This window comes from Labeo rohita, chromosome 22 (assembly GCF_022985175.1).
Source record: "Labeo rohita strain BAU-BD-2019 chromosome 22, IGBB_LRoh.1.0, whole genome shotgun sequence".
In the NCBI taxonomy this organism is placed as follows: Eukaryota; Metazoa; Chordata; class Actinopteri; order Cypriniformes; family Cyprinidae; genus Labeo; species Labeo rohita.
Window position 1 is genome coordinate 28,190,462 of NC_066890.1, and position 7,953 is coordinate 28,198,414.

The window sequence follows — 7,953 nt, forward strand, 5'->3', positions numbered from 1 at the left end:
ATATTTTTTTATTTGTTACATATATTACTTCTACAGGTACACACACACATACACTATACATATACACACACGTATACATATATACCATACATTTACACAAACATATATACTATACATATTTACACACACACACACACACACATATAAACATATATATAAATATATAATCTTAAAATATATTTTTTACTTGTTACGTATATAACTTTTACACGAACACACAGATATTCTATACATATACACACACATATATACATATACACTACATATACATATATACTACACATTTACACACACATATATATACACTATACATATGCACACAAACACACACACATAAAGCATATCAAATCTATACAATTTTAAATATATAAAATTATATATATATTACTTAATATAGATTTTACTTGTTACTTATATTACTTTCATACACACACACCCACACTCACACACACATATATACATATATATGATATATAATCACACTCACACACACACACACATGCATACATATATATAAGTATATCAAATCAATATTTTAGATTTATAAATTAAATATTTCTTTATATATATAAATATATATATATATATATATATTTTACAAGTTACATATATTACTTTTACACGCACAATCACACACATACTCATACTATACGCACATATATGCATATATATACATATACTACACAAACACACACACACATACAAATCTACAATCAAATCTATATATATATATATATATATTACTTGTTACTACTTATATTACTTTCTCAAACACACACATAGATCAAGTCATGCATGCATTATCGTTGCGGAATGACCACCAAATGTAAGTCATTATTTGCTTAAAATCCTCTCCACTGTAGCTCTCAAACCTTTGCATTTCCACACACTGAAATTCAGCAAAATTAATGAGATCTATGAATTTTCGTTCACTTACATATTCCTTAAACACAAACACAAAGATTTTGGTTTCCCTTTCTCTAACAACACAGTTTCCATGGTGGATATAGAGTTTCACGCAAACATACCTGCAGACATATATCACACTGACACCGGCATCTTCACATTCTCCAATTACAGATCTATATTTAGAGCAGAAATGGTCACTTATTCAGTGGCGAAGAGATAATTTGTTTGCATTTGTGTTGGTGCTTTGCTCTCAGTGTGCCTACTTGACTATCTGCTTAAGCAATTGTCGCAATACATGCTCTTAAAAGATGTGACCTTGCTAAGAAAACACTTAATATCAATGATGCAAACTCCACTTTTGGATAAACTCGACATCCAAAAGACTAAAGAAAGAAAAGGAGACGCAAGTAATCAGCCTGCCAGAACTGAGAAGAGAAAAACTAATGGATGAATGGTAATGAGGGTCTGCGGGAGGCGAGTGAGTATGTTGCCTGGCCAGTATGGAGGTGACTGACAGCCAGACAAGGCTGTGCTGTTGTTGTGATCCCCTCTACACACACACATACACACAAACACACACCCCTCACAGACAAGCCCCATGTCAGCACGGAGACGGCAGGCTGATTTATTGGATTCTCCTCCCTTGGGAACCCCCCCTCCTCTTCTTCAACTCTCCCCCATCCATCCATCCCTCCTCCTCTTTCCTGCTTTCCCCAGGGGGCAGAGAAGGGGTAATGACCCACATCAGCATCCACACACACACACTGTCGTTCAAGCACATTTGCACCCTTCACAGGATATCGAACCTCAAAACACAGGAACCAGAAATTCCACCGCACTAATTATTCAGAGTATAATTAAAATGATTCACACAGACAAAAATGATGCTTCAACCTGGAACCAACACAGTGTATTTGCATATCTAGAGATATGTCTCTATAATCCTAGATGTGTATCAATTATGCTCTTGGCTGCCTGTCAGTTCTTTCTTTATTCAAATTCATATCCAGTGACAACAGAAAACACAAAATGGATTTTCATTATTATTGTTATTGTATATCTGACATTTTAATGAGCCAAACGTGTCTTAATTACATATTCAAATTAATGTTATACTAAAATATTAAGCTTTTTCATTTATTTTTTTATAATATATTGATTTTAAAAAAGCCTAAGTTGTGTTGTCATTGTCGCAATCATTGCAAATGTCCTAATTCGCTTCTAATAAAGATTGCAGTCATAATGCAAAAATAATACACATATGTGTTACGAGCTCCGGCTGCCCCCTTCAGTTCAACCGCGGTATTTGCAAAAGTAAGGGCGTCAGATTACTATTAAAATTCATGGATGAGGCGTTATAGTGTGGTGAACATGTTGACCGTGGGCGTAACTGCAGTCCTCACATTTTTCTTTTATTTTTCACATAGATTTCCACGATTGGTACGTCTTGATCTTGAGCACTTGGTACGATATGAGTTATCATGTTTGATGTAACGTTAGTTTTTGCTTGCGGATATGGCGGTTTTGTTGTTGTTGTTGTTTTGTGCGATATAGTGATTATAGTTCAATAACTTTAATAGTGGCAAAATTATACATTTGTACTTGTTGAATGGAAAATCAACACTCCATTGTCACTCAAAGTTGGGAAGACACCATAAAACGTTATCTCAATAGCATACACGGTATGTTTTCTCTCAAGTAACTGTTTTATAGATTAAAAAAAAAGTGTATACGGAAATGTTGAGATATACTGTTTTTTCAAAAATATAATAAAATGACTCGAGTTGTGTGCACGTGGTTCTATGGTGTAATGGTTAGCACTCTGGACTTTGAATCCAGCGATCCGAGTTCAAATCTCGGTAGAACCTACTATGTTTTTTCCCTTAAAGTATCGTAAATAGTAATATGTAGAAAACAAGTGGAGCTCGACGAAATGTGTATGTACACGATTAGGACAACAAAACATGTGTGGTCCTCGAATATTTTTAATGAATGCTTAGCATACTGATTACTTCACTGTGAATTTTTAAATTATAATTTTGAACCAATGGTTTTGTAGATTATATTAATATTATTCCATCATAATATTTCAAATACTGCACGCTATACTTTGACAGTCTCACTATGTAACACATAATTCAGTAAGTGGTGTTCAGATATCACCTCAGAAATTAATACCACTGCATTCATGTATAAATTGTATTTTTAATCGACGTTAATCGAGTAAAAACATTGAATTTTAATAGTCTGACCACAGAAACATTTGAGGAACAACTTCTAAAAAATGCAGTAAATTAAAACTCCAGCAAACGAGAGTTTTCAGGATTTAGTCATATGAAAGTTAAGGTGTTATTCTTCAAATGTCCAGGAGGAGTCAGTATATCACATATTATATAAATGTGGGAAAAGGGGCATGTTTGAGTACATAAACGTGACCCTGGACCACAAAAACAGTCATAAGGGTCATTTTTGGGAATTGAGATTTATAGATTGAATAAATAAGCTTTTCATTGATTTATGGTTTGTTATGATAGGACAATATTTGGCTGAGATACAACTATTTGAAAATCTGGCAAAAAATCAAAATACTGAGAAAATAGGCTTTAAAGTTGTCCAAATGAAGTTATTAGCAATGCATGTTACTAATCAAAAATTAAGTTTTGATATACTTATGGAAGGAATTTAACAAAATAACTTTGTGGAACATGATGTTTATGGCTACTGCTACAAATATACCCATGCTACTTAAGACTACTACTATAATATAGAGATTATATATGCTATAATTTATTATTATTATTACTACTACAACATATATTTGCAATTTCTATATGTATTAACCTTTCAGGACATACCCAAATGCACCCAATGAGATGTTTTGTCAGATTCAGTTAACGTCTGCTATAGCTAAGAAACCCCTATGCATACACACTCTGTGTCCTCCTGTTTTTTATATTCACTCCAGCATTAACTTTTTGGATCTTAAAATACCCAATTTGTCTCCTCTGCCCAGCCATAGTACTCTTATTTTCCCCCTTTCCCCACTATCTCCAGCCTGCTTGGCAGGTTAATAGACCCTGTATTTTCCAGGCCTAAGCCACTGGTCCACAGTCCAGATGTCTCGTGTGGATCCTCTGACCTCACCAGAAGCCAAACGTCCCCTTAGAGTTAGCCGGACGTCTGGCCTTCAGGCTCAGAGGTACAATGTACATGACTGTAATTTGAAGGTATACAATTCCAAATTTATTAACGATACAAGTCTACTTGACCACCACTACATATTTAGATATAGATATTTAGATTTGTCCGGATACAGCTTTCGGGCTAGGTGTTCACTGAATTATAATCTAATAAAAGCAATGAAAAAGCTTACTTCTAAATATAATTAAATGTGGAAACTTTTCTGCATTTGGCCAGTCAAAGAACTGTTTAAGTTCTTCCTTTTACACTGTCGACAAACTGCAAAATGCACAACCGTCCAATGTGTTTTACCTGTTATAATTCCTCACAGAGCCGCAGAGAACAGCAGCAACAGTGAGTGAGTATAAATATATAAACCCATCCAGCCGGTGGTGGGTATGGCCAGGAGCCAGGCATCACTGACCCCTGGGCTGAAAGAAGTGTAGCATTGTCTCTCTGGGCCTCCGGCTCTGTGCATTTCAAAATGAACAGCAGATCCCTTCTGGATTATTTACTTTTGCCAGGTTATGCCACATATGACTAAGAATTAATACAACTTCCATTTTTCCTACAGGAAAAAGGCCTTTTCTTGGGCAGTAATGAACTCTATAGGAAATAATTATAATAATTTTACTGTTTTTGTTGATGATAGGATGTATTTATGAGGAGAAAACCTGACATTTTGAAGATGAACAATGGCGTGTTACAAATTATAAGATATATATTGTACCAAAGAGGCTACTGACATTTCAGAAACATTTGTAAACAATGACAAAAAGAAAGAAAGAAAGAACGAACGAACTACAAAAAAAAGCACTTACCAGCAATGATTTAACGTGAACCAGCTCTCTTTTCTTGTTTAATGAAATTAGCGATTACAATTGCTTATTATGCAGAGCTCTGGAGTATATGTTTCTCACTGGTCAATCGCGACATTCAACGGTCAGATATTTCCTCATGTTTACATAGCAACACAGTATGTAAGTTCGCTCATTGGTGGAACAGATACCGGCGCCATTTTTAAGTCTTGTATCAACACGAAATGGGAGGAGCTAATAATAACCGACTCGCGCTGTAGTGTTTCATGGCAACGCGGCTGGCGCCATTTCGCCTCAGTTATTGATTGTGGTGAGAACGACCTCGATAATCTACAGGTAAGTTTGTATAATAATTTCAAAAGCATATTGATCGTAAAAATAAATATCAGTTAAAAACAACTGCCCTTTTGAGGGAACACCGACCGTTTTTCAAGTGCTCTGCACAAAATGAGGGGAGCAAACACGAGCTTCGCCAAATAACATAGAAGTAACGTACGCAAAATAGGCTTTAACATGAAATGCCGTTCACCCTAGCTAAAAAAAAATTATCCTGCAAGTCAACTTTGCAGATTTGAATACTATTGTGTATTTTAAGGTTGTGGTAAGTCTAAATGCCTATCATTAAGAGTGCAAAACAACTGAAGGAGGGATTTTGTGGAATGTGACAACTGAGCCATCTTCACACAAAATGAGGCCCACATTAATTACTAGAGGAGACACCAACAATGCATAGCTAAAATAGCTCTGAATAGAGTTATGTTACAACAGACCTAAAATCATCCCCGAAGGAATGAAGGTGCTAAATTTGTTATAACAGCTTTCTTTGGCTTCTTTGACATCATCTACAGCCTGATCTTGCATAAGCAGAGAGGAATCAGGCCAGATGGATCCCACAAAATAACAACTTACATTTGAGGTAAAAGGAACACAACATGATATAGACTAAAAAGTGGGTTTTTGTCCTACCATTGCCGTTTAGGAACACAAGGGTAGGATGGAAGCTTTGTTTGTATATATTTTGTATCTGTTGAGGTCCTTTTTTCTTCTTCCGCTCTGGAAGTCTATAGCCATCCATAGTACCACATGTGGGAAAGTTGTGAAATTTGGCACACTGATAGAGGACAGTCTCATCATTAACCACAGCAAATTTGGAGTCTCTAACTCAAACTCTCTAGCGCCACCACATGTCCAAACTTTCACTCATGTTTATGCTAATAACTTTTGAACTGTAAGGCACAGAAGGAAATTGTTTTTTCCTCTGAATCTTTGGCTCATGCTGAGTCAAATGGACACCAACATTTAAAAATCGTATTTTTTAAGCTATTTTTTCAAACCTGTCCTATCCGGTTAGTCTGATTTTTACCTAAATTGCCTCAGATCATCTTCAGACCATGCTGACCAATATCAGCCATTTTGGGCGTCGGCCATTTTGAATTTAGTTGTATAATGCTATATTTTACGAGCACATTGGCGTATCATTACGAAACTTGGTATGTTTCTTCGGCACCATGCCCTGACAGTACTCAAAAAGTGAAAAATGCTAATAACTTTTGTTTACATTAGCCTATTCTAACTGGTCATGATATATTCCTTGGATAACACCGAGAACATCGATACCAATTACGCCATAATTGGAGGAACTTCCTGTCTGCCGTTTTGATTTATGTTGAAAACCTACTTTTTCAAACTCCCCCTAGACCGTTAATCCGATTTTCATCAAATTTGACTCGGATCATCTTTAGACCATGCTGGCAAAAAGTTATGAATTTCATGTCGATATACAAAACAGTTTTCGTTTAGTGCATCAACGAATTTGCTGTAAAGATGCCAAAATGCATCTAAGGCTGTATCTCTGCAAAGCTTTGACTTATTGACACCAAATTTTTTATGTGCCATTGTCACCTCACACGGACCATGCCACATCAGTTTGGCAAGAGCGCAACCTATTGACTGCCTATTGTAATGAAACTGGTCTCAAAATATTCCTTGGGTCATGGCGACAACATAGGTGTAAATTATTCCATAGTTGTCCGTATATCCTGCCTGCCATTTTAATTTACGTTGTAAACCTACTTTTCTGAACTACTTCTAGACCATTGGTCCAATTTTCACCAAAATTGAATCAGATCATCTTTAGACTGTGCTGACAAAATGTTATGGATTTGATGTCGATAGACAAAACCATTTTTTGTATAGCGACGCAACAAGTTTGAGGCATGATGCTAGACTACATCTGAGGCTGTATCTCTGCAAAGCTTTGACATATTTACACCAAAACTTTGTATGGGCCACATCAATTTGATAACAGCACCACCTATTGGTCAAAAGTAATATCCCATTAAATCATATTACTAGCAGTTGTATTTATTTTTCAGCTATTTTGACTAAAATCATCCTAAAATGGCTTTAATTACTCATTATTGCAGTTGGTCTGCTGCTCCATGCCATGCTTATCTCCTTTGCCTCTGATTGTGCTTGGCCCCTTAATTGCTGCTTGCAGCTGTATTTATATATATAATACTATTATTAATCAATTCAACATTAGAATGTAACTCTTCAACAGTGCATTCTTTCTCAGTTTCTTCACCTTGAATTGGCATTGTAATTGTAATTGGTGGACTAATTAAACTCTTGAGATTTCATTTTGAAAGAAAGCTAACTAATTTTGACCATCTCATTTGTAGTCATGGCTGTGGCTGAATAAATGGTCAACATTAAATTCCTAGCTACTGCAGTGCTGGTCTGACAGGAAAGTGCTCAGCAGAACATGGCTAAAGTAAACAACACTTGCAAACCAAACAAGATCAAAAGTGTTTGATATGTCCGTTACAGTATGTAAAACTTAAGTTTACATGTGGATTGAAATCATAGAAATTCATGCCTGCATAAACACACATTATTGACATAAGGCTTCTAGATTAAAATATGCTAACTAGATATGCAAACATTAAATGTACCATGCTGATGTTTTTCAGTAGAATGCAAATGCAATCAAGACTCCATAAAGAAGTGATATCTGAACATGCTTTTAAAAGAAATAATGCTG

The 7,953-nt window shown here is 35.5% G+C and overlaps 1 non-coding gene across 1 annotated transcript; it reads left to right on the top strand.

Moving 5' to 3' along the window:
• The first annotated feature begins 2,705 nt into the window (after nucleotides 1-2,705).
• On the top strand, nucleotides 2,706-2,777 carry trnaq-uug (transfer RNA glutamine (anticodon UUG)). The gene has a single exon. It is a non-coding gene; the product is annotated as a tRNA-Gln (tRNA).
• Nucleotides 2,778-7,953: the final 5,176 nt, after the last annotated feature.